This window comes from Petromyzon marinus, unplaced genomic scaffold, assembly GCF_048934315.1.
Source record: "Petromyzon marinus isolate PM22_M1 ecotype Great Lakes invasive population unplaced genomic scaffold, UKy_Petmar_22M1.pri1.0 PM_G_Scaffold_274, whole genome shotgun sequence".
NCBI lineage: Eukaryota > Metazoa > Chordata > Hyperoartia > Petromyzontiformes > Petromyzontidae > Petromyzon > Petromyzon marinus.
Genome location: NW_027422844.1, coordinates 82,501 through 87,054, shown reverse-complemented (window position 1 = coordinate 87,054; position 4,554 = coordinate 82,501).

The following is a 4,554-nucleotide window of genomic DNA, read 5'->3' as shown; positions in this document are numbered from 1 at the left end:
CGGGGCTAGCAACGCGAAAATGACCCGTTTTCCCATTCAGAATCAGAATCAGAATCAGAAAGGGTTTTCTTCGCCGTGAAAGTTCACACCGACACGGAATTTACTTTGGCAGGATCGTGCATACATTCAACATATAGGAATCTAAAATCTTACATACGTTTTAAACAAGTCTTATACTCTAATAATAATGATAATATTAATAATGAGGCTTAAAAGTCTAACTAACACCAAGGGGCTGAAGTATATGAAATTGAATAAATATCGAATAGAAAATAGCTTTAAGATATAATTTAAAAATAAAAAATGCAAATAGGTTAACGTAGTTAATATCGGCAAGGTGTCATTATTATGTAGATAAAATGTTAAAATCAGTGTAACAGGGCAGCAGCAGATGGGAAGAAACTGTCTTCATGGCGTGAGGTTTTGGTCCTGATGGACCGAAGCCTTCTGCCGGAGGGGAGTAGCTGAAACAGAGAGTGTCCAGGGTGCGAGGAATCGGCCACAACCTTCCTCGCTCGCCTCATGCTCCTTGTCGTGTGCAGGTCCTCGAGGGTTGGTAGATTGCAGGCAATTACCTTCTCAGCAGTGTGCATGATACGCTGCAGTCTGCTCTTGTCCTTGGCAGTGGCAGCAGCGTACCAGACGGTTATGGAGGAGGTGAGGATGGATTCAATGATCGCTGTATAGAATTGCACCATCATTGTCTTTGGCAGGTTGCATTTCTTCAGCTGCCGTCGAAAGTACATCCTCTGTTGAGCTCTCTTGGCGAGGGAGCTGATGTTCAGTTCCCACTTGAGGTCCCGGCAGAGAATAGTGCCCAGGAAGCGGAAGGACTCCACAATTTTGACTGCGGAGTCTAACAGGGTGATGGCGGTGAGTGGGGCTGTATTCTTCCTGAAGTCCACAACCATCTCAACTGTCCTTAGAGCATTTAGCTCTAAGTTGTTCTGGCTACACCAGGTCACCAGGTTGTCAGCTTCCCACCTATAGTCAGACTCATCCCCACCAGAGATCAGCCCAATGAGGGTGGTGTCGTCCGACAAACTTCAAGAGTTTGACGGACAGATGATTGGAGGCGCAGCTGTTGGTATACAGGGAGAAGAGCAGTGGGCAAAGGACGCAGCCCTGAGGAGTTCCCGTGCTGATGGACCTGGAGTCAGAGACTTCTGTTCCCGGCTTAACGCACTGCTTCCTGTCAGAGAGGAAGTCTGTGATCCACCTGCAGGTGGAGTAGGGCACGTTCAGCTGGAAGAGCTTGTCCTGAAGCAGGGCAGGGATGATGGTGTTGAAGGCAGAGCTGAAGTCCACAAACAGGATCCTGGCGTAGGATGCTGGGGCGTCCACATGCTGTAGGGTGAAGTGGAGGGCCATGTTAACTGCGTCGTCCACAGACCTGTTGGCTCTGTAGGCAAACTGAAGGGGGTCCAGGAGAGGGTCTGTGATGGCTTTGAGGTGTGCCAGGAGCAGGCGCTCAAAAGACTTCATTACCACAGATGTAAGGGCGACCGGTCTGTAATCATTTAGTCCTGTTGGCCTTAGCTTTTTGGGCACAGCGATGATGGTGGAGGACTTGAGACAGGCTGGTACATGGCATGTCTCCAGGGAGGTGTTAAAGATGTTGGTGAACACCGGAGACAGCTGGCCAGCGCAGTGCCTGAGGGTGGCTGGAGAGACAGAGTCCGGCCCGGCTGCTTTGCGTGGATTCTGCCTCTTGAAAAGCCCATTAACTTCTCCCTCCTGAAAGGAGAGAGTCGTTTCTGTAGTATGGGTGGGGGATGGGGCCTCTTGGGTGGGAAGGGGTGGTTCAGGACAGTCCAATTGTCTTTCAAATCTACGGTAGAACTCGTTCAGGTCGTTGGCTAGGCGGGAGTCGTTAGTGGTGTGGGGCGCTCTGGGTTTGTAGTTGGTGATGTGCCTGAGCCCTTTGGCAGACAGAAGCAGCGTCGTTAGTAGAGAACTGGTGTTTTAGTGTCTCTGAGTACAGTCGTTTAGCCTCTCTCACCGCTTTGCTAAACCTGTTCTTCGACTCCTTGAATCTGTCTCTATCCCCACTCCTAAACGCTTCCTCCTTCTCCAACCTCAACCTTTTGAGCTTTGCTGAGAACCAGGGCTTGTTGTTGTTAAAGTTCACCCTGGTACGTGTTGGGATACAGCAGTCCTCACAGAAGCTGATGTACACAGCCTCTGTGAGTTCATCCAGACTATTGGTAGCAGTCGTGAACATATCCCAGTCAGTACAGTCTAAGCACGCCCGCAAATCTTCCACAGCCTCACTGGTCCACTGTTTAGATGTCCTCACAGCAGGTTTACAGAGTTTTAGTTGCTGCCTGTATGCACGAATCAGGTGGACCAAGGGAGTTCTGTGCGAGCCGAACAGCCCCGTGACCCACAAGAGAAACATCCCCGCCAAATTCGAGCGTTTGACGGGGTCTATCCGTGAAAAAATATTCACGTTTTTGAGTGCACATGCATTTCTGCTGCAAATGCCTCTGGAAGTTTCATGCCGTTCGTATGCCAATTGTGGCAACACGAAAATGACCCGTTTTCCCATTCCGAGGGATTTCTGTGCGACCCTAACAGCCCCGTGAGCCACAAGAGACACATCCCCGCCAATTTCTAGCGTTTCACGGGGTCTATCCGTGAAAAATATAGACGTTTTTGAGTGCACATGCATTTCTGCTGCAGATGCCTCTGGAAGTTTCATGCCGTTCGTACGCAATGTGGCAACACGAAAATGACCCCTTTTCCCATTCCGAGGGATTTCTGTGCGACCCTAACTAACAGCGCCCGTGAGCCACAAGAGAGACATCCCCGCCAATTTATAGCGTTTCACGGGGTCTATCCGTGAAAAATATAGACGTTTTTGAGTGCACATGCATTCCTGCTGCAAATGCCTCTGGAAGTTTCATGCCGTTCCTATGCAATGTGGCCACACAAAAATGACCCGTTTTCCCATTCCGAGGCATTTCTGTGCGACCCTAACAGCCCCGTGAGCCACAAGAGAGACATCCCCGCCAACTTCTAGCGTTTGACGGGGTCTATGCGTGAAAAATATTAAAATTTTTGAGTGCACGTGCCTTTCTGCTGCAAATGCCTCTGGAAGTTTCATGGCGTTCCTATGCAATGTGGCAACACGAAAATGACCCCTTTTCCCATTCCGAGGGAGTTCTGTGCCACCCTAACAGCCCCGTGAGCCACAAGAGACACATCCCCGCCAATTTCTAGCGTTTCACGGGGTCTATCCGTGAAACATATAGAAGTTTTTGAGTGCACATGCATTCCTGCTGCAAATGCCTCTGGAAGTTTCATGCGGTTCGTACGCAATGTGGCAACACGAAAATGACCCGTTTTCCCATTCCCAGGGATTTCTGTGCGACCCGAACAGCCCCGTGAGCCACAAGAGACACATCCCCGCCAATTTCTAGCGTTTCACGGGGTCTATCCGTGAAAAATATCAATTTTTTTTTGACTGCACATGCATTTCTGCTGCAAATGCCTCTGGAAGTTGCATGCGGTTCGCATGCAATGTGGCGACACGAAAATGACCCGTTTTCCCATTCCGAGGGATTTCTGTGCCACCCTAACAGCCCCGTGAGCCACAAGAGAGACATCCCCGCCAATTTCTAGCGTATCACGGGGTCTATCCGTGAGAAATATTCACTTTTTTGAGTGCACATGCATTCCTGCTGCAAATGCCTCTGGAAGTTTCATGCGGTTCGTATGCAATGTGGCGACACGAAAATGACCCGTTTTCCCATTCCGAGGGATTTCTGTGCCACCCTAACAGCCCCGTGAGCCACAAGAGAGACATCCCCGCCCACTTCTAGCGTTTCACGGGGTCTCTCCGTGAAAAATATCACATTTTTTGAGTGCACATGCATTCCTGCTGCAAATGCCTCTGGAAGTTTCATGCGGTTCGCATGCAATGTGGCGACACGAAAATGACCCGTTTTTTCCCATTCCGAGGGATTTCTGTGCCACCCTAACAGCCCCGTGAGCCACAAGAGACACATCCCCGCCAATTTCTAGCGTTTCACGGGGTCTATCCGTGAAAAATATTCAATTTTTTGACTGCACATGCATTTCTGCTGCAAATGCCTCTGGAAGTTTCATGCGGTTCGCATGCAATGTGGCGACACGAAAATGACCCGTTTTCCCATTCCGAGGGATTTCTGTGCCACCCTAACAGCCCCGTGAGCCACAAGAGAGACATCGCCGCCAATTTCTAGCGTTTCACGGGGTCTATCCGTGAAAAATATTCACTTTTTTGACTGCACATGCATTCCTGCTGCAAATGCCTCTGGAAGTTTCATGCCGTTCGCATGCAATGTGGCAACACGAAAATGACCCGTTTTCCCATTCCGAGGGATTTCTGTGCCACCCTAACAGCCCCGTGAGCCACAAGAGACACATCCCCGCCAATTTCTAGCGTTTCACGGGGTCTATCCGTAAAAATGTAGCACGCACCAAAACGAGAAAAGATTTCCATCGCACCTGCACTATTGTATGGACAATGGTAACCTCATGTGAGGACGAAGTGGTGTGCCGGCGGCA